The sequence below is a fragment of the Neoarius graeffei genome, chromosome 3 (genome assembly GCF_027579695.1).
Source record: "Neoarius graeffei isolate fNeoGra1 chromosome 3, fNeoGra1.pri, whole genome shotgun sequence".
In the NCBI taxonomy this organism is placed as follows: domain Eukaryota; kingdom Metazoa; phylum Chordata; class Actinopteri; order Siluriformes; family Ariidae; genus Neoarius; species Neoarius graeffei.
The window spans coordinates 99,697,306-99,720,956 of record NC_083571.1 but is presented as its reverse complement, the minus strand read 5'-3'; the positions used below and the strand labels follow the sequence as shown (position 1 = coordinate 99,720,956).

Sequence of the window (23,651 nt, the reverse complement as noted above, 5' to 3'; positions counted from 1 at the left end):
CAGTGTAAATAGCTGCTGGAGCCAATGTCTGAGGTTCCGGAGCGCGCTAGCTTGCGGCCGGCCGGAGCGCGCTCCGGCAAGCTCGGACGTTGGCTCCGGCAGCTATTTACACTGGATCCGGTGTAAATAGCTGCCAGATCATAATTACAGTAAACTAGTAAATACAGTTTTTTACATCTCGCTCCTTTTTCTTTTATGTTTGTCACCTTCCTCGCATTCAAACCGATTCAAGCCAAAGTCCACTACATGTCCAAAATGGCGGTCGCGTTTACGAAGGTCACGTGACTGAAAAGGGTCTATAGCTTCTCTAAAGAGCTAAACTGTTTTCAGCTGTGCTAACATGATTGTACAAGGGTTTTCTAATCATCCATTAGCCTTCTGAGGCAATGAGCAAACACATTGTACCATTAGAACACTGGAGTGAGAGTTGCTGGAAATGGGCCTCTATACACCTATGGAGATATTGCACCAAAAACCAGACATTTGCAGCTAGAATAGTCATTTACCACATTAGCAATGTATAGAGTGTATTTCTGATTAGTTTAAAGTGATCTTCATTGAAAAGAACAGTGCTTTTCTTTCAAAAATAAAGACATTTCAAAGTGACCCCAAACTTTTGAACGGTAGTGTACCTCGAAAGCTCTATTATTAATGCAGGACAGTCAGTGAGAAAATGAGATTGAATGCATTGAAGACTTATGGTTTTTTGCTGAATTAATATCTACAATTTATTCATTTGGCCAATGCTTTTATTCAAAGTGAATGTCAAGTGAGACAGTATATGATCCAGGCATATCGCCATTATAGAACTGAAAAGCAATACAAGCACTGTAGAAGTTCTATCAACTGTCCACAGACTGATCCATGAACTAAACACAGCATGACTGGAGTCGTTGCTAGTGCACAGTTGTGACAAACATTGGTCACAACGCAATCAATCAAGCTATAAATGAAGCAGCCATGATGTGTAATAACAGAGAGTAATGAAACTGAATTAATGGCATGCTATACTGGGACTGGTTTTCGCCATAGACAGGCATTGCAACTTCAAAGCAGGGATGCAATTCCACACATTTGCAGAGTTTGTTTGTTTGTTTGTTTGTTTGTTTATTGTTGTCAGTGAGGTCAAGATAGCTTGTAGTATACTTTTTCCAAAAATGGTGATATTTTTTTTAATTTCCTTTATGGGATAAAGGCTTTTTGGATAAAGATATGACGGTCAGAAGACACAAAAACTTTTCAGTCTTCATGTTTTCATCAGGGCGGCACGGTGGTGTAGTGGTTAGCGCTGTCGCCTCACAGCAAGAAGGTCCGGGTTCGAGCCCCGTGGCCAGCGAGGGCCTTTCTGTGTGGAGTTTGCATGTTCTCCCCGTGCCTGCGTGGGTTTCCTCCGGGTGCTCCGGTTTCCCCCAAAGACATGCAGGTTAGGTTAACTGGTGACTCTAAATTGACCGTAGGTGTGAATGTGAGTGTGAATGGTTGTCTGTGTCTATGTGTCAGCCCTGTGATGACCTGGCGACTTGTCTAGGGTGTACCCCGCCTTTCGCCCGTAGTCAGCTGGGATAGGCTCCAGCTTGCCTGCAACCCTGTAGAACAGGATAAAGCGGCTAGAGATAATGAGATGAGATGAGATGTTTTCATCAGAATAAGGTAGGATGCTAATTACCTCGCCCCAGGATGAAGTCCACCAGGGGGTGAGGTATTGTTTTCGGTGGGGTTTCTTTGTTATTTTTTGTAAACGAGATTACGGTAAAACGGCTGAACCAATCTTCATGAAACTTTCAGGATAGATGAGCATTGGTCTCAAATAGAACCTCCAACATTTTGAGGGTCGTCCGGGCAAGGTCGAGGTTTTTGCCTCATATACAGTGTCATCGTGCTGTAAAAATGTAAGAGTGTAACAATCGCGCAGTACGGTGTGAGAGCGGTACAGTGTGTTCTGATTGGCTGAGAGTAGCAGAGAATCAGAATCAGAACCATGTTTATTGGCCAAGTTTGTTCACACACAAGGTCAAAATCATGGTCAAGGTCACCAAAAAGGTCAAAATTGGTTTTTCGCGATATCTTCCTTCATATTCATCATAAAGTGCTACTGGGCAAGGTTTGTTTTGTCTGGCAACACTTGTTAGATTTTTTTCTGTTAAAATAAGCCTACTATCATTCTGAATTGTGTCACTATAAAATATACCCTTGTGACTATGCAACGGTCCTCAAAAGGCAAAGGCTGTCTCTTTTACTGACCACGATGTTTTTGCGTGTCCATGGTAAATAATACTTTTCGACCAAAATGTCAGCCAGAAGCAATAATAAACCCTGATAACAAGGAGCCAGTAGCTGTCAGCAAAGTTTTATTTCATCTGTGGTGGTTTAACATCTGAACTGGTAGGTAAGCCAAGAGAGAGCTGAGAGCAAACCTGCAAGATGAGAACAGCACAACAATGTGGTATGTAATGCCAAACTGGTTGTCCGTTGTTACCCCATGATTCTTTATGGACCTTGCTGAATGTGGCAGCTATGAAGGCTTGATGATAAAGTTGTGTTGGAACGAGGGATGAATTGACAAGAAGCAATGCAATGGTAACGAATGCGGCTATAAAGTTAACCTCCTTCCAATTACTTTTAGGAGACTCTTCTTGCAGATCTAATATTGTACGGACTGTGAGCAACCAACTGGGAATAACATTATGAAGGCCATCTTACACATTAGACAAATGCTAGCATTGGTCGACACCAAAATCTTGTAGGATATTTATGTATGTCTGTACATAAGTCCTGACACAATCTGAAACATTCACCAGTTGCTAAGCTCCAGTTGTTGCATGGGTGATTGATTCTTGTTGTGAGTCTTGAAACGAACATGGTATTTTCATGGTTCATGGATCAAGTCAACTGTTCCACCGAGAGCTTTAGGGAAAAGTTTACTTTTCAGCCTTTAGAGGAAGTGTTTTATCCAGGTCAGGGTGGCAATAAATCCAGAGCCTTTCTTGGGAACACAACGCACGAGGTGGGAAAACAGCCTGTAGGCCAGTCCATCACAGACCACCATGCACTGAACTGCATGGTTGCACAACTCATTCACAATAATGTAATACTTACTCATGTCTAGGGGCATTTAGGCATAGCCAAACTACCTTCCAGCAAGTTTTTGGCAGAGGTGGACAAAGTATCCAACTTCATTACTTAACCCCACTGGTCAAATGTTACTCTGATACAAGTGAAAGTTGTACAGTCAAATTTTTACTTAAGTTAAAGTATTGAAGTACTTGCTTTTAAAGATACTTAAGTATTAAAAGTACATTATCTGTCAAAGCATTGTCGTATTATTGCCACAACGCTTACAAAACCTAATGCCTCTGAAGCAACCTACTCGATTTACCGGATTTACAAAATGAACGCATGCTGTGCCATCACAGTGGTTTAACGTTAAGCTAGCTAGTCAGTGAAACTCCACCTGACATGCTAGCAAACGCTTTTCAAATTCGGAAATCATATTGGGTAGCTAACGCTACTAGAAAAGAAAGATTTCTACATTCTGTTTATTTGGCAAGATTATGCTCAACCATTTCTGAAAGGACTTCAGATAAGTTAGCGTTATTCATGTTAGCGTAACTCCATTTTTACATGCTAACTAACAGTGTCCACGTTAATTAGCTATGCGTTACCATTAGCCATGGACAAGGCTATGGCAGCTTGGCGGGAAAATCTATAGAAAGTCATTTGACTAAAACAGATTGCATAGTTATTGTAATGTTATCGCTAGCTCTAAAAACACAGACAACTTCATTGCAAGTTTTCTCTTGGAATAAAACGTTTACATATCTCAATATGCTTCCGCAGGTCAGACGGCGAGTTTTTGTAGACCATGATGTGGTTTGTTTTAGGCAAACAAAACAAACATTTAAAATGAAACGAATCTTTAATCCTTTCAGAAAACTGAAACATGGGTTCATGGGCCATGAGTATGTGCATTCTCCAGAATAACCGCCTCCTTCCATTCTGCCATCAAATGATCGTGTTAAATAATGCTATTGAGAAATCATTGAACTTGATTTTATCCAGTTTATGGACGTGACCCTAGTGATTACTGATAGGCTGTCTCAGTGTCACCTGAGAAAAAAAAACAAATCACGTTTTAGAAAAGAAAAAACACATCTACTTTCAAAGCCACTTCATAGTAACGAGGACCTTGATAGAAATGTAGTGGAGTGAAAAGTACGATATTTGTCTTTCAAATGTAGTGAAGTCATAAGTTTCAAAAAAAATACTTAAGTAAAGTACAGATACTCAAAAAGTGTACTTAAGTACAGTACTCAAGTTAATCTACTTCATTACTGTCCACCTCTGGTTTTTGGTGGGAGGAAACCAGAGAACTCAGAGGAAACCCATACAGGCAAGGGGAAAACATGCACAGAAACTCCATACAGACCATAGCCCAAGCTCAGACTCGAACCTTGAGCTGTAAGGTGGGAATGATACCCAAAGCTAGCTTTTTATTAAAATGCTCATTACTTAAATGCTCATGTTAAATCTGGCCGTGTAAAAGTGGATTCATGGCTTCAAATGCTGTTTTAAATTAATAAATCATCAGAACGTGCAGAAAACGGTTTTCATAAACAATCTCCATTGCATAACAAATCTCACTGAAAATGTGCGAGTAATATTGCACAGATGGTTTAGCTACATGGTTGTTTTGTGTGTAATCTCATGCATGTGACTCTTCTGCACTTGCACAAAGATCTTGGATCCATAAGAATGTTAGACTGAAGAAAGCAAAAATAAATATCAGTTATTAGGGCATGACACTCACAGTCAGCTGCTATACATCAAGCCACATGTCAAGCATCTTAGTAACAGCAATATTTACTTTTTTAAACTTTCAGTCTTTTTATTTTTTTTATGATGCCGAAATCTCTTGTGCCAAATTAACATAGACATACAATCAAGTTGAGTATTAAAGTGCTAGTCTTATGAAAATGACATCACCTCTGGAAATTATACCTTATAAAACTCGACATGTTAAATAGTTTACTGTCTAAATTGAACAGTGGATATAAAAAGTGTACACACCCTGTTATGATCGTTTTTTATGATGTAAAAAAGAAAAATGAGACCACGATAAATAATTTCAAAACTTTTCCCACCTTTAATGTGCCCTATAACCTGTACAATTCAGCTGAAAAATAAACAAATCTGTTAGGGGGAAAACATTTTTAAAAAATGTACAATAAGCTGTTTACATAAGTATGCACACCCTTAAACTAATAGTACTTTGTTGAAGCACCTTTTGATTTAATTACAGCATTCAGTCTTTTTGGGTCGGAGTCTATCAGCCTGCCATATCTAGATTTCGCAATATTTGCCCACTCTTCCTTGCAAAAGCGCTTCAAATCTGTCAGATTGGGAGGGCGTCTCTTGTGCACAGCCCTCTTCAGGTCACCCCACAGATTTTCAATTGGATTTAGGTCTAGGCTCTGGCTGGGCCGTTCCAAAACTTTAATTTTCTTCTGGTGAAGCCATTCTTTTGTTGATTTCGATGTATGCTTGGGGTCATTGTCGTGCTGAAAGATGAAATTCCTCTTCATCTTCAGCTTTCTAGTAGATACCTGAAGGTTTTGGGCCAAAATTGACTGGTATTTAGAACTGTTCATAATTCCCTCCACCTTGACTAAAGCCCCTGTTCCAGCTGAAGAAAAACAACCGCAAAATATGATGCTGCCACCACCATGCTTCACCGTGGGTATGGGGTTCTTTTGGTGATGCGCAGTGTTGTTTTTGCGCCAAACATACCTTTTGGAATTGTGGCCAAAAAATTCAACCTTGGTTTCATCAGACCATAACACATTTTCCCACATGCTTTTGGGAGAGTTGATGTTTTTTTTTTTTTTTGGAAAATTTAGCCCGGCCTGGATGTTTTTCTTTGACCCTACCTCATAGTCCAGACATATGGAGAATACGGGAGATTGTTGTCACATGTAGTACCCAACCAGTACTTGCCAGAAATTCCTGCAGCTCCTTCAGTGTTGCTGTAGGCCTCTTGGCAGCCTCCCTGACCAGTTTTCGTCTTGCCTTTTCATCAATTTTGGAGGAACGTCCAATTCTCGGTAATCTCACTGTTGTTCCATATTTTCTCCACTTCTTGATGACGGTCTTCACTGTGCTCCATGGTATATCTAATGCCGTGGAAATTTTTTGTCCCCTTCTCCTGACTGATACCTTTCAACAATGAGATCCCTTTGATGCTTTGTAAGCTCTCGGTGAACCCTGGCTTTTGCTGGAGGATGCAACTGAGTAAATGTCTGAACTTTATTTGGGGTTAATCAGAGTCATTTTAACTGATGGCGGGTGTGAACCCAAAAAGACTGAATGCTGTAATTAAATCAAAAGGGGCTTCAACAAAGTATTAGTTTAAGGGTGTGCACACTTATGCAACCAGCTTATTGTACTTTTTTTTTATGTTTTCCCCCACTAACAGATTTGTTTGTTTTTCAATTGAATTGTACAGGTTATAGGTCACATTAAAGGTGGGAAAAGTTTTGAAATTATTTATCATCGTCTCATTTTTTTTTACATCAGAAAAGCCTATCATTTTAACGGGGTGTGTACACTTTTTATATCCACTTTATTTTAATACAAGACTGGGAACATGTTCTGTGGTAAAGTTTGGCTCTTTGAGTCCACCATTACATGAATGCACTCCTGGTAAGTTATTGTTAATTCAAAGGAAGTAACGTCATATGCGCAATGCTTGAAAGTTCACGGTATTTCTGGCTTCGTCTGCTTTGCAAAACGTATTGTGTTTTCAATGATTTTTTTGATTCCAAAACAAAATTAAAACCAAAGCATGCCTCCTAGGGGCGGCACAGTGGTGTAGTGGTTAGCGCTGTCGCCTCACAGCAAGAAGGTCCGGGTTCGAGCCCCGGGGCCGGCAAGGGCCTTTCTGTGTGGAGTTTGCATGTTCTCCCCGTGTCCGCGTGGGTTTCCTCTGGGTGCTCCGGTTTCCCCCGCAGTCCAAAGACATGCAGGTTAGGTTAACTGGTGACTCTAAATTGACCGTAGGTGTGAGTGTGAATGGTTGTCTGTGTCTATGTGTCAGCCCTGTGATGACCTGGCGACTTGTCCAGGGTGTACCCCGCCTTTTGCCCGTAGTCAGCTGGGATAGGCTCCAGCTTGCCTGCGACCCTGTAGAACAGGATAAAGCGGCTACAGATAATGAGATGAGATGAGATGAGCATGCCTCCTAAGAGGTGTGTCGTTCAAGGCTGTTCAGGTGTAGCTGATAAAAAAGCGAAATTTCGATCCATTATCGCCCAAAGTTAGCAGGACACTTACGGAATGAATGGGTTCGATTTGTACGGACAAAGAGAGGTAAGTTCAAGCCGACAGGACGGTTTGGTGTCTGCTCCATACATGTGAGGCAAATTCACATAGAAGGATTTGAGCGATGTCTGATACGTGGAGCCGTTCCGCCGATCTGGAAACAGAAGTCATAAGCGCCATCCCAAAGAGCTCAAGCTTGTGTTTACCCTGTTGCTTGAATTGATTAGTTGTCCTTAGTCAAATCAATAACGTTCTAAGGTAGTTCCAATGTGGCCAAATATAATACTTAGATAAACAACAGACAGCTGATCTAAAAGCAAACCGAAACATGCTTACTCTGAGGCATTTCTTCGTCCTTGTTGTCATAAAATTGTGTAGAGAGCTTTACAAAAGAAGGCAGTTGCGCATATGACATCACACATGCAGCGCCACTGACCAATAAATAGCTGCGATCTAATGGCGGAAAAGCTTTTAGTGATTTTTGGAACAGAATTCAGACGCAAAAAAATTCTTTTTCAAACCATTTTTTTTATTTATAGGTGAACTTTACAACCTATTTGAGCATATCACACAGAAAACCTGGGATTTTATGATGTCATTTTCATAAAACTAGCACTTTAAGAAGCTCTCATAGCCCAGTAATTGAAGCATGATGTTGAAGATTAACCTGTCACAGTTCTATAGCTCTGGATAACCTGGGCTCCTTGTCATCTCTATATGTGGTGTGCATTTGTACATGAAAGAGAAAGAGAGGGAGAGAAAGAGGGAGAGAGAAAGAGATTGTCCACTGACTATAACTTGTAAAACTCGAGCCTCTTTCTCATTGCTATTTATCTGTTTCTATCTCCTATCTGCACACTGGACATGCAGCTGATCTGACACAATCTAATTATAATAGAAGGCTAAGAGTAGTAATTGGGGCAACCATCAGTGTTTATGCAGAAACTTTTGAGACACTTTCATGACCCCATCAGCCAATGGTATTTGTATATAAGAGTTGTACCGTCTTTCAGATTTTTCAAGTGTAGGTCATAAAAAGAATTTTCCCTGACACCCAATTATTTTTGTTTAGTGGACTGAAAGTGACTGAATTCGAATCACAGACTTCCAATTTTATTCGGTTTTATTTTAGGGCCATGTGGCCCTAAATTCTCCGATATTTTTTCCTGCTTCACCATGACCCAATTCAAGATACTACATCATGCATCACGTGGTGGGCTTTCCCTGTTTGCGCAAGGCATTGTGGGATACAAATTTGAAACAGGAGAGAAAAATGGAGAACGTATGTGACTAAAACATGAAAGACTGACTACAGTAACGGAAAGTGAGAAGAAAAGACGTGATGTTGCGAAGTGTGATCAGCTGTTCGTTTAGCGACAGAATGATGTAACTGTCAGTGCACAGTCAAGGTAAACCTGTAGATGGCAGTAATGCAACACTGTGGATGCCAACTGCCGTAAAACCCAAAAGAAGAAGAAGAAGAAGAAGAAGGTAAACCTGCGCATGCGCACACGGACTTCCTCTGTCTGCTTGACTGCGCGAAGCGAGCGATTTCATGCACATTATTTGCTTTAATCCCCTCAAATTAAATAACTTCTCAGCCACAGAATGGCCTGGGTTGTTGTTGTTTTTTAGATATTACAGAAATAAACATACATCACAATGACCAAATCTGAGAGGGAAGTAAATTTCACCGATTTTATGAAATCGAAAAGCCGTCTACTTTTCAGCACCACATCTTTATAAAATGAATGCTATTATGACATGTTACTGCCTGACTGAGCATAACTACCATGAAACTACAAAAAAACATGCAATTTTTTTTTTACACTGTGTTGAGGCTCAAAGATTGCATAAAACTACAGAAAAACAGTTTTACAGTTAGAGTTTTAAATTCTGTACATTTCGCATATTTTAAACAAAGTTCAACAAGTACTCTTCGAACTTGTGTCAATGAATTTCACATTATATTCTCGGTACAGGAAACTGTATTTCAATTCTTGATTGTAGCAACCACACATATGCTACAGACGAACTGGTGAAAAATTACGTTTTGAAAACGGAGGAGAAATCATTTAAGATCCTCATTTGTCACAGTGTGGACTGCATTCTCTCCTCAAATCAATTTAGCACTCCCTGTTTGCAGTGTGAGATGCTTTGAGTCAAAGGTTAGCATTTCCAGCTCCAGTATAAAGGCTGCTCTTTGAAGTGTGTGTATAAAGAGATGGCATACTGTGTGAAGTGAGAACTGCGAAGCCTCAGGAAAGAGCAGCGCAGTGAGGCCTGTACCCCTCAGGCACTAATCACTTACCGTGTGGATCACATGCTGCCTCTCATTATCATAGACATGTTCTGCATTTAAACCAACAACCTCGTTACTGCTGCTTTGTGCATCTATAATCATTAGCACTGAATTGCACTACAGATCAGCTGGACAAAAAAATAAATTAAAAAACAAAACAAAACATTTTTGCTTTGTGTGTGAGCAATTCATTTTATACAGTGGCTCGGAGACCTTGCGTTCTTTTATATTTAGCCGTTAAGAAATTCCTGTAACCGTAGAGAATCACTAAATCACTTGCGAAAAGTCAAGGCATACAATGTGGGGCAAACTGTAGCACACACACAGTCAGATACACAGCTGCATTCTTAATTTTTTTGATTGTTTTAAATCCGCAATGCAGTTTCTAATGGCTATGTGCCGTGTTTCCTTCGAATGCTAAACATGTGGGTGGAGGGGTTGCAGAGTGGTGGACGACGGATATGCTTAACTTAACTCCGTTAGCCCTGCTAGCCCATTTACACCAGCCGCCATGGATCATCTTTATGCTTTCAGGGCTGTTTAGCAAACACAGAAAATGAACAGCCTGCTTCATTTATCAATCCATCCATTATCCGTAACCGGTTCTCCTGTGCAGGGTCGCGGGCAAGCTGGAGCCTATCCCAGCTGACTATGGGCGAGAGGCGGGGTACACCCTGGACAAGTCACCAGGTCGTCGCAGGGCTGACACATAGAGACAAACAACCATTCACACCTCACATTCACACCTACGGTCAATTTAGAGCCACCAATTAGCCTAACCTGTGTGTCTTTGGACCGTGGAGGAAACCGAAGCACCCAGAGGAAACCCACAGAGACATGGGGAGAACATGCAAACTCCACACAGAAAGGCCCCCGTTGGCTACTGGGCTCGAACCCAGGACCTTCTTGCTGTGAGGTGACGGTGCTAACCACTGTACCACCATACCGCCCTGCTTATTAACTTGATAAACTATATTCATGTAGCTGGTGTCCCTTGTGTCTGGTCCAAAATTGAACCATAAGCCTTGAACGCTCCGGCAGCACTGCACCTTACTGCAAATCAATTTTGATTCTTTATCACCACTATCTATCATCAGCCACTGGTGCAGATAGACTCAGTGACAGGACTGAGTCAGCAGCAGCAAGAGAAGTAGTCACCATTATAGCAGGAGTAAAATGGTCATTAACCGTTTTATCAATGTCAGCAATGTCTGTGTAAAGCACTGCTCTCGTTACAGTCAGACGCAATACATGCATGTGGTCTTAAGGACAAACGTTTCCTCAGTGCCGTCCACCTTTGCAGGGACTGGCCAGTAGTAATGTGTGGAGGGAGGGTTTGGGGCAACATTTGACTCTGCGGTTGTGACGATACAAACGTTAAAAAGCATGTTAAACAGAGGCTTCATTCAGAACACAGTACTGGACAGTTTAAATGCATTTTCAGGTAACAACGAGGAAGCATTTTAACCTCTGAACTCAAATAGATTGTAAAAAATGACAGTTTATTGACTGTGTAGAAATACTAAACACTACATTATTTCATTTTCTTAATTTTTATTTACTTATTTTTCTTTGTAAACCAATTTTTAACTGAACTAATGACGTTTTCAAAGTTAAGTTTAAGTCAAGTCATTAGTCCAGAATACATGTGCATTAGGGATCGACCGATATGTTTTTTCAGGGCCGATACTGATTATTATGGAATTGGGATGCCGATAACCGATATGTGCAACCGATAAATGTAAACATTATAATTCACATGAAATTAAACACAGCACACACTAACACAGACCTTCATATCCATGAAATGTATGTTTAATTGTAAAATTGAACATGAAATTTTGTGCAGGGAGATGCCAGCAGCATTTGTACAATAAAGTCAAACATTAGTTAGAATAAAATGAGAAATAAAATAATAATAAAATAAATATTCACCAATAAAAAAAATAAATCACTCCCTACTATATTACAGCTCACCATTTTCAGTGGAAAATAAATGAAAATACACTCTGGATTCTTTTACACTAAGAACTAAGTAAGACTTACCAACTTCAAGTAGTTTTTAAATAACAAATCAAGTGTAGGAAGCTGCCTGCAGCATTTTTTAAAAAGTAAAATCAAACATAAAAGTAGGCTATCACTCCCTATTATGTAACAACTTAACAAGTAACTATCTACATTCTAATGCTTTTAATGCCCAAGCCTAATATTCCCAATTTAGGAGGATTATATTGTAGTGAAGGAAGCACAGTTGCTCTGCATGTTGTCCACTGAGGTGGTTTCTGTTTTTTGTATAAATTGCCATAAGAGTATATCTCTTTCCGAATCAGAAGCGCTAGCGAGGAGAATCACTTGCGCAAGAATTATAAATACTAGTGGAGTACATTACAGCGCAATGTGAAGTAGCATAAGAACATTTAAGTCAAGAGTTTAATTGATGGATTTCGTTCATTACCGTTTATCCAAGCAAGTGTGCATCCACAACACAATTCATTACTGAGCCCACAACAAGCGTCCTGACAAACTCCCTACAGTATTACATAGCCTACTAGCACCATATCATACCTGGCTTGTTTAAATGTTCAAAAAGCACTTTATAAAGTTACCTAACATATACAAGTGCAATGCGCTTTTTGAGCACGAGTCACGTCATGAAGTTTACTCATCACCATAACAAATAGCCAGTAGGCTTGCGCTAGCCTACAGAGCACAAATACTACGTTTTATTTCATTTTCCCTTGACCACCTCTCTGTATGGCTGTCATTCTACTGTTCGAGTAGAACTACTGACACATTCACAACGTTTCCAGACGGGGATTTAAAAATGACTGCAGCCTACGTTATGCTGGGGACTGCTTACTATGGACAACATTACATGTAGTTTCAGCGAGACTAGTTGGTTGTAGGCTAATTCAAGTGCTTCCTTCCGTAAGCTAAGTTTGCCTGGCTACACAGATGCAAATGGACAATTTTAACGAGTAGTAGATGAAGAATGTAAACATATAATGATGTTGTGCTTTTGCAACTTGTGTGTTTGTGACTTATTGTGGCAAAAGCAGCGTGCCCTTACCTTGAAGTGGGATCTGCTTCTGCCCGAGTGCCCATACGGCCGCCTTGAAACGGTTCACAGCGTTTAGCTATGCGTGTTGATTGGCTGTATCCCTTGTGCCGCTTCTGCCCGAGTGCCCGTACGGCCACCTTGAAACAGTTCACAGCGTTTAGCTACGCGTGTTGATTGGCTATATCTCTTGTGCCAAACAAATCAGATGTTGTGGTGGGCGGGGCCGTGTTCTTGAACTCAGAGAGGCGAGTGCAGGAAAGGACGTGCAGTGACAGTCGCATTAGGAATGAAATGGCTGCAAAAAGGCATGTTATCGGCATATCGGTGGAAATTATGGCCGATACCGATAACCCTAAAAATGCAGAATATTGGCCCGATATATCAGCCAGGCCGATTATCGGTCGACCCCTAATGTGCATCAATGAGAACGGCGATGAGAGTGTAGTGAAGATGCAAGGAGCAGACGTAAAGAAAGTTGGTGAATTCAAGTACCTGGGGTCAACTGTGCAGGAAAATGGGGGCTGCAATAGTGAGGTGAGAAAGAGAGTGCAGGCAGGGTGGAGCAGTTGGAGAAGGATTTTGGGAGTCATTTGTGATAGGAAAGTCCCAGCAAAAGTGAAAGGTAAGATGTATAAGACCATACATGTCAACCTATACGGAATGTCCGTATTTTATACGGATTTGATTCAATAAACATAGTATACGGGCGTACAAATAAAGTTATACGGATTCTTAAAAAAAACTTCAATATTTATTTACAGCTATAATCAATTCCCACAATGATAAAAGAGCGCATAACATTTACAAACGTACTGTACACCACAGAAAGCACTGACAGCCAGTAAAGAGTCTTATGAAATCGCGCGTTATCTTGTGGTAGCGAGACTTCGTTCCACTTTTGATCATGCGCACACCGCATTGTGAGAATCCCGCCAACCGGGAAGTAACATTTTGTTTGAAACGCGTATTTCCACCTGAGCGACTTTCACTAGCGACCGAAAAGATTCTGAATGGGCACTCCGGCAAGATCAACACAGACACTTGCTGTGACATGCAGCCTAGTGAGGTATTGGTGCAGACTGCTAAAAAAGCTGTCATGGAGTACAATTCAGAACATTAGAGTGACACTTTGTGTTTTTGTCAAACATTGGAGCTTTGTATTCATTCTGAAGATTTATTGTTATTAATATTGAATAAAAAGTAACTTGGATATATCATTGTGGCAGCGGGGGCGTGGTCAAGCACCGGTCTGTGACAGGAGGGCGGGGTCAGGGAAGGTAAGTGGCAAAATCACTTCACCTGAGAGCAATTAACCTGTGTTTGTGTGTCTTCCCAGTGACCGCGCCCTATATGAGGAGGGAGAGTGAGAGCGGAGGGAGCGGATCCCTGAACCAGACGCCGGCGGTGTGTGTGTGCGTGCGTGCGTCTGTTTGAATGAAGTATTGTTGAAACTGAAAAGTCTAGCAATAAACGCTATTTTAGGAACTTGATCCCTGTCCTGCCGTCCTCTGTGCTCCACCCACACAAGGGAGTCCTACAGTGGTGCCGAAACCCGGGACCTGGAACACCAACCCAGCAGCCCCCTGGAATCCTCCCCGTTCACCGACCTGGTCCACGCCCTCGCCACGGCTCAGCAAAGCCAGCACCAGGCGCTCGTCACACTCCGAAAGGAACAAGAACGGCGCTTCGAAGCCCTGGTGCTGGCCCAGCAGGAAGATCACAAGGCGTTCCGGCATCTCCTCGCGTCGGCGGGGCCCATCAGCGCTCCGGCCGCGGGCCCGTCTCCCCTCACTGTCACCAAGATGGGCCCGCAGGATGACCCCGAGACGTTCCTCACGTTGTTTGAACAGGTCTCCGATGCCTCGGGGTGGCCGATGGAGCAGCGCGCAGCGCGCCTCCTCCCCCTGCTCACGGGAGAGGCACAGCTGGCCGCGCTACAGCTCCCTGCCGACCGCCGGCTGGCCTACGCGGACCTCCGCCGGGCCGTCCTCCAGCGCGTGGGGCACACACAGGAACAACAGCGCCAGCGCTTCCGCGCGCTGCAATTGGAGGAAGTCGGCCGGCCATTCGCGTTCGGCCAGCAGCTCCAGGACGCCTGCTGGCGGTGGCTGAGGGCCAACGATCGCGACGCCGAGGGAATCGTCGACCAGGTGGTACTGGAACAGTTCATCGCCCGCTTACCAGCAGGAACCGCGGAATGGGTCCAGTGCCACCGCCCGGCGTCGCTGGATCAGGCAGTCGAGCTGGCGGAGGATCATCTGGCGGCTGTCCCGGCGGCAGGACGGCAGATGACATCATCTCTTCTCTCCTCCTCTCTCTCTCTCCTCCTGTGTCCCGTCCTCGCCCCATTCCCCCACCGCGGAGGCGGGGGCCGGCACCACCCCAGCCGGCCCGCCGCACCCGCGGTGCCCTCCCGTTTCTCCCTTCTGTGTCTGTCTCTCCCCCACCTCAGGTGAGTGAGCCCCAGATCACCGGTGCAGAGGGAAAGCCTGGGCCGGTTTGCTGGCGCTGCGGGGAACCGGGCCACCTTCAACAGCAGTGCACAGCAATGGAAGTGGGCGCAGTGGTTCGGATCCCCGACGCGCCAGAGGCCGCTCTCGATCGGGCCGGAGCGTATCGCATACCGGTGAGTATCCAAGGGGCTACATATCAGGCGTTGGTGGATTCTGGTTGTAATCATACCTCAATTCGCCAAAGCCTGGTTCAAAACGAGGCATTGGGGGGAGCACAAGGGGTCAAGGTTTTGTGTGTGCACGGGGATGTTCACCGCTACCCTTTGGTGTCGGTCCACATTATTTTCAGAGGGGAAAAATTTATAGTGAAGGCGGCGGTTAATCCTCGCCTTACCCACTCTTTAATTTTGGGGACGGATTGGCCGGGATTTCGGGGGTTAATGACGTGCCTAGTAGAGAGTGGGTCCTGCCATTTGACAGGGGGAGGTCCCGGTGTCGCTTTGGCGGGAGCAGCTGTCACAGAGCCGTCTACGTCATCTCCGCGTCAGAGTGTGGAGCCGCCGGCTCCTCCTCTCTCTATTGGGGAATCCCTCGCGGATTTCCCATTAGAGCAATCACGAGACAAGACTCTGCGGCTTGCGTTTGACCAAGTGAGAGTAATCGATGGTCAAACGCTCCCGCCGAACGCCACCCCGTCCTTCCCCTACTTCGCGATTTTGAAGGATAGATTATACCGAGTGACGCAGGACACTCAAACTAAAGAGCGAGTCACGCAGCTTTTGATTCCAAAGAGCCGCCGGGAATTGGTATTCCAGGTGGCTCATTTTAATCCCATGGCTGGACACTTGGGGCAGGATAAAACACTAGCCCGAATAATGGCCCGATTCTATTGGCCGGGGATTCGTGGCGATGTCCGTAGGTGGTGTACGGCATGCCGCGAATGCCAGTTAGTAAACCCAGCGGCCATTCCAAAAGCGCCTTTGCGCCCTCTACCGTTAATCGAGACCCCGTTTGAGAGAATTGGGATGGATCTCGTCGGGCCATTAGATCGGTCAGCATGAGGGTACCGCTTTATATTAGTTCTGGTGGACTATGCAACGCGATACCCGGAAGCAGTGCCTCTGTGCAATATCTCAGCACGCAGTATTGCAGAGGCACTCTTCCGCGTCATCTCCTGAGTTGGAATCCCGAAAGAGATTCTGACTGACCAAGGCACTACGTTTATGTCACGAACACTGCGCGAACTGTATGGGTTACTGGGGATTAAGCCGATCCGCACCAGTGTATATCACCCACAAACGGACAGTTTAGTGGAACGGTTCAACCGCACCCTCAAAAATATTATTAAAAAATTCGTAAGTGAGGACGCACGTAATTGGGATAAGTGGCTCGAACCCTTGCTGTTCTCAGTGCGAGAGGTCCCCCAAGCCTCCACGGGGTTCTCCCCGTTTGAATTATTATATGGGCATAAGCCACGCGGCATCCTGGACGTGCTGCGGGAAAATTGGGAGGAGGGACCTTCACAAAGTAAGAACGAAATTCAGTACGTTATGGACCTGCGCGCAAAACTCCACACGCTCACCCACCTAACTCAGGAGAATTTGCGACAGGCCCAGGAACGGCAAGCCCGCCTGTACAACAAGGGTACGCGCCTTAGAGAGTTCACACCGGGAGATAAAGTACTCGTACTGCTGCCCACGTCGAGCTCCAAATTGATCGCCAAGTGGCAAGGGCCCTTTGAGGTCACACGGCGAGTCGGGGACGTCGACTATGAGGTGAGGTGAGCAGACAGGGGTGGGGCGCTACAGATCTACCACCTCAATCTGCTGAAACTCTGGAACGAGGAGGTCCCCGTGGCGTTGGTGTCGGTAGTTCTGGAGAGGGCGGAGCTGGGGCCGGAGGTTCAAAAAGGGACATTGGCATCATGTACCTCTCCGGTCCCCTGTGGAGACCACCTCTCCCTGACCCAACTCACGGAGGTCGCCCAGTTGCAGGCCGAGTTTTCGGATGTGTTCTCGCCCCTGCCCGGTCGCACTAACCTCATAGAACACCACATAGAGACGCCCCCGGGGGTGGTAGTGCGTAGCCGCCCTTACAGGCTACCCGAACACAAAAAAAAGGTGGTTCAGAAAGAACTTCAGGCCATGCTTGAAATGGGCATCGTCGAGGAGTCCCACAGTGACTGGAGCAGCCCGGTGGTCTTGGTTCCCAAGGCCGACGGCTCGGTCCGGTTCTGTGTGGACTATAGAAAAGTCAACACGGTGTCTAAATTCGATGCGTACCCAATGCCTCGTATTGATGAGCTGCTCGATCGATTAGGCACGGCTCGCTTTTACTCGACACTGGATTTGACGAAGGGATATTGGCAGATCCCCTTGACTCCATTATCCCAGGAGAAAACGGCCTTTTCCACACCGTTCGGCTTACACCAGTTCGTCACACTTCCGTTTGGGCTGTTTGGGGCGCCCGCTACGTTTCAGCGGCTGATGGACAGGGTCCTCCGGCCCCACGCCACCTATGCGGCCGCATATTTGGACGATATTATCATTTATAGTAATGACTGGCAGCGGCACCTGCAACACCTGAGGGCCGTCCTTAGGTCGCTGAGGCGGGCGGGACTCACTGCCAACCCAAAGAAGTGTGCAATTGGGCGGGTGGAAGTACGGTATCTGGGCTTCCACTTGGGCAACAGGCAGGTGCGTCCCCAAATTAATAAGACAGCGGCGATTGCGGCCTGCCCGAGGCCCAAGACCAAAAAGGGGGTGAGACAGTTCCTGGGGCTGGCTGGCTACTATCGTAGGTTTATACCTAATTATTCGGACGTCACCAGTCCGCTGACTGACCTCACTAAAAAGGGAGCGCCAGGTCCGGTCCAGTGGACGGAGCAGTGTCAGCGGGCTTTCTCTGAGGTAAAGGCTGCACTGTGTGGGGGGCCACTTTTACACTCCCCTGACTTCTCTCTCCCTTTTATGTTACAGACGGATGCGTCGGACAGAGGGCTAGGGGCCGTTTTGTCCCAGCAGGTGGAGGGGGAGGACCGCCCGGTCCTGTACATCAGTCGGAAGCTGTCAGTGCGTGAGGGGCGCTACAGCACGATTGAGAAGGAGTGCCTGGCGATCAAGTGGGTGGTCCTCGCCCTCCGTTACTACCTGCTGGGGCGCCCTTTCACCCTCTGTTCGGACCACGCGCCCCTCCAGTGGCTCCACCACATGAAGGATGCCAACGCGCGGATCACCCGTTGGTATCTGGCACTCCAACCCTTCAACTTCAAGGTGGTCCACAGGCCGGGGGCGCAGATGGTCGTGGCGGACTTCCTCTCCCGTCAAGGGGGGGGGGGGGGGGGGGGGGGAGTCGGCTGCAGGCCGGACGGGCGCCCAGCCTGAGTCGGGCGGTGGGGGTATGTGGCAGCGGGGGCGTGGTCAAGCACCGGTCTGTGACAGGAGGGCGGGGTCAGGGAAGGTAAGTGGCAGAATCACTTCACCTGAGAGCAATTAACCTGTGTTTGTGTGTCTTCCCAGTGACCGCGCCCTATATGAGGAGGGAGAGTGAGAGCGGAGGGAGCGGATCCCTGAACCAGACGCCGGCGGTGTGTGTGTGCGTGCGTGCCTCTGTTTGAATGAAGTATTGTTGAAACTGAAAAGTCTAGCAATAAACGCTATTTTGGGAACTTGATCCCTGTCCTGCCGTCCTCTGTGCTCCACCCACACAAGGGAGTCCTACAATCATTGTTAATTATCATTCAAATTTTAGGTAAATTATTTTAATTTGCATCTTATACAGATTTTATAAGGGAAATACGGATTTTGGAGGTTGGTTATACAGGTTTGATTGACCAAAGGTTGACATGTATGTAAGACAGTAGTGAGACCAGCTGTGATGCATGGATTGGAGACCGTACCCTTAACGAAGAGACAGGAGGCAAATTGGAGGTGGCGGAGTTGAGGATGTTAAGGTTTGCGATGGGAGTGACAAGGTTGGACAGGATAAGGAATGAGCACATCAGAGGGACAGCACATGTGGATAGCTTGGGAATGAAGCTAAGAGAGATGAGACTGAGATGGTATGGGCACATCCTGAGAAGAGATGCAGAGCATGTTGGAAGGAGAATGTTGAGGATGGAGCTGCCAGGCAAACGAAAACAAGGAAGGCCAAAGAGGAGATACATGGATGTGGTGAGAGAGGACATGAAAGTGTCAGGTGTGGTAGCGAAGGATGTGGAGGACAGGGAGCAATGGGGACGAAAGATCCGCTGTGGCGACCCCTAATTGGGAGCAGCCAAAAGAAGAAGAATGACATTTTCAAAAGTAGTTGCCTCAGGCTTGTAGTATTCGAATCCAGGACTCGGATTGGAGTCTGATTTGTGCCCTAATTTTAAGGATTTGTGACTTGACTTGGACTTGAGCACTGATGACTCGGACTCGTGCATTAAAGCTAGACGGCCTTTCGATTTCATAAAATCAGTGAAATTTAGTTCCCTCTGAAATTTAGTCATTGTGATATATGTTTTTTTCTGTAATATCTCACAAAATATCAGGCCATTCTGTGGCTGGGAAGTTATTTAATTTGAGGGGATTAAAGCAAATAATGTGCATGAAATCGCTCGTTTCGCACAGTCAAGCAGACAGAGGAAGTCCGTGTGCGCATACGCAGGTTTACTTTTGACCATGCACTGACAGTTACATCATTCTGTCACTAAACGAACAGCTGATCACACCGAGGTGCTCACTGACCGCCGATATTTATTAGTTTGGTCCTGTGTTTCCTTTCCTTCACAACATAATGTCTTTTTTCTTTTCGCTTTCCATTACTGTAGTTGGTCTTTCACGTTTCATTCACACACTCACGTCCTCCATTTTTCTCTCCTGTTTCAAATTTGTATCCCACAATGCCTTGCATGAACAGGGAAAGCCCACCACATGATGCATGATGTAGTATCTTGAATTGGGTCATGGTGAAGCAGGAACAAATAGCGGAGAATTTCAGGCCACATGGCCCTAATTTCATTAATTGTTCTACAAAATAAATAAATAAATAAATAAATTTTAAAAAATAAAATTGAAAGTCTGTGATTTTAATTCAGTAGCTTTCAGTCCACTAAACAAAAATAATTGGGTGTCAGGGAAAATTCTTTTTATGAACTACACTTGAAAAATCTGAAAGGCAGTTGACCTTTAACTGCATTCAGACTCGTAAATTGGAGACGAGGACTTGGATTTTTTTTCTTTATTTTTTGTAACATGCCATAATAATTTGGCATAAGATATTTATATCTACATTAATTTTTATACTAAGTTCATGCAAGAGAATGCACATTCACCTGTTCATATGTCATGTTCAAGAACAAACTAACGTTAATGGCACTAAAATGCCTGGAGAGAACGCCCCTAGATTGTCTGCTTTGCTTATACAGACTTCTCGTGCAGTGGGAAAAAATGGTTATGCTTTTGAAATGCACACAAGTGCATTTGTTACAATAAAGCACATTAGAGTGTTGTTTGTGAGAGTGTTATGTTTTTGACATGGAAGCTTAATATTAGTGCCACCAGCCTTTTCCTAAATATTCCTGATAGAAGACATCTTTTTTTGTGAATGTATTGTAGGCTATGGTATGGGATGTACATCTTCACACTACTTAAAGCTATCAATGTGTTTTAGAGAGTGTACGTGTGTGACAGCTATGTCATTTGTGTCAGACTCGACTCGGATCAATGGTGGACTCGACTCGAAATTTTCTTTCATGACTAGGACTCGAGGCAGCACGGTGGTGTAGTGGTTAGCACTGTCGCCTCACAGCAAGAAGGTCCGGGTTCGAGCCCCGTGGCCGATGAGGGCCTTTCTGTGCGGAGTTTGCATGTTCTCCCCGTGTCCGCGTGGGTTTCCTCCGGGTGCTCCGGTTTCCCCCACAGTCCAAAGACATGCAGGTTAGGTTAACTGGTGACTCTAAATTGACCGTAGGTGTGAATGTAAGTGTGAATGGTTGTCTGTGTCTATGTGTCAGCCCTGTGATGACCTGGCGACTTGTCCAGGGTGTACCCCGCCTTTCGCCCGTAGTCAGCTGGGATAGGCTCCAGCTCGCCTGCGACCCTGTAGAACAGGATAAAGCGGCAAGAGATAATGAGATGAGATGAGATGAGATGAGATGAGATGAGATGAGATGAGACTAGGACTTGAACACTGGGGACTCAAGACTGGACTCGGATTTGAGGTTTAGTGACTCGACTACAACACTGAGTTGCCCTAACTCTCACAAGACAGTCTAATTCTACATCATCTTCTGCAGATGATGACACATCAAGAATTAACTGTCTCACTCACTCAATTTCAGAATCCTGGTCAGGTTCATAGTGAATCACCTATGAGCATGAGGCGAGAATACATCCTGGATGGGATGCCAGATCTGCTAAACATGCATTTTCACCTCTACAAATTTGCTACAGTATTTACTACTTGCCTTCCTTATATAATGCACAGCCTGCAAATGGAACAGAAACATCTACTGTTCTGAAAGACCATAAATATTCCAAGCTTTCCCAAACGTTTCTTTCTTGCAGTTTTCAAGTGTCTCTGATGAAGCACAAACCAGACGTTACTGGTTGTATAACAGAAGTAGCTAATGTAGTTGACCAGTGTTTTGGAGTCCTTTCCTGTGTGAGCATGAGTTTGGTCTGAGAGAGAAAGAGAGAAAGCAGATGTGCCTATGTATCAAAGTCTATATCCATCCTGAAAGGTATGACATATGGCCCTGATCCTTTAGAGGTCCAAAATAAACCTTGTCAAACAGGGTATCATGTATACTGGGCCTCGCTCCACAACATGTTTTGAGAGAGAGAGAGAGAGAGAGAGAGAGAGAGAGGACTTCATAGTCATACTCCTTTTTCTCACAAATCATGAGGAAAACCAAACTCTGGATACATTTCCATACAAAACAATAAGAAAGAGTCATCTATATCCCCCGCCCTATATGCCAACTATATACCAAGTTTCAAGATATTATTTTTCACATTTTTCAAGTTCTATTGCAGGAAACCAACCCTACCTCTTTACACTGACCTCAGCAGTCCATGATATCAGCCCGCTGGACCTTTGGTCCAGGTGAGCTAAAAATTCAAATTTCTCACATTTTTTAGTATCAAAAGGCACATATACACTACTTAATCAACACATATACCAACTTTCAAGGCCATATCGCTCATAGTTTTCAAGTTCTGCTCCGGAAACAAAACCTACCCCTAAGACTAACCTGAGAGACTAAGTCTGAAATTGTTTCCATGGAAACATAAAAAATTAAAATTTCTCAAATTTCTTCCTAGGAAAAGGCACATCTACATCACCTTATTAATATGTATACCAAGTTTCAAATCCGTATCATGAATAGTTTTGGATATACTGTATGCTCCGGAAATGAACCTTAGAAACTAAGTCAAAATCTATTTTTTTAGGTAAAAATGTGAAAAATCCTTTTTTTTTTTTCAAAACTCCAAAATAGCAAAAGGCACCAGTTCACATGTTGCTTGATATGTATACAACGTTTATGAACATATCTTCAGTAGTTTTAAAGATATGACCTGGAAACGAAAACGTGACCAGACGGACAGCCAGACGGACGGAACCCGTTTCTGTATCGCCCGCCAAACTTCATTTGGGCGGGGGATAATATGAACAAGAGTAAACTCAAAGGTGGTCAGGCTTCAAGCTCACTTTGCTTGTGACCAATGAGTGTAAATGTATGTAAATGTATGGACCCCCTCCATCTGTTTCATCAGTAAATCAATGGGTCCATCAAACAAAGCAGTGACACGCCGATACTGATGACATGGTGGACTTCATGTGGCTGCTGAAGAACCTTAATGAAGACATGCACTGAGATTTCCTTTCCTACGATTGCTATTTCACAAGCCAAAGGGTGAACATGATCTCATTGCTTACAAAAGTCAGCAAGCAAGTGTAAATACAGCACAGCACTGAAGATGACAGTTAAGTCATTATTTGCTTTGTAGACAATCTGAGTAAATAACAACCACTTAAAATAAAATATTTTCTCCATAACCTCATGCTATCATATCCTCCCTACTGCAGTGCTTATGCAAAAATCTGTCTTGTCATGACCGCAGTTCAATAACAATCTTAAAGCTTAGCATCTCTGTGGCCATCATTTGTGGATTTGCTATGAGAGATAAGCATTAAGTCTCAATGCCTTCATGGCCCTATTGCTTCCCAGAGCAGGCAAGAGCAACAGATGGGAAGAAAGCTTAATTCCTGATAATGGCTATCAGCTCTACCCACACATCACCATGCCATGAACAATAAAACGAGCAGGCCACATCAGTCTGAACCACAGCCTCGTGCTGCAGACAACTGACTGATGGTACAATACTGCTGAAGCATAAGACAATCTGTCAAAAAGCACATGAAACTCATCTCATGACATACCTCTCCAAATGATAGATGCCTACAGATGACCCTGGTCTTTTTTTTTTCTACTAACATTCAGCTCAGCACAAATATGAAGCTTTGAGAC

At 44.5% G+C, this 23,651-nt stretch overlaps 1 protein-coding gene across 1 annotated transcript in view; it reads right to left on the bottom strand.

Annotated features, from left to right (window-relative positions):
• LOC132883769 (1-phosphatidylinositol 4,5-bisphosphate phosphodiesterase beta-1) overlaps positions 1 to 23,651 on the bottom strand; it is a 454,963-nt gene that overhangs the window by 354,110 nt on the left and 77,202 nt on the right. The window lies entirely within an intron of this gene.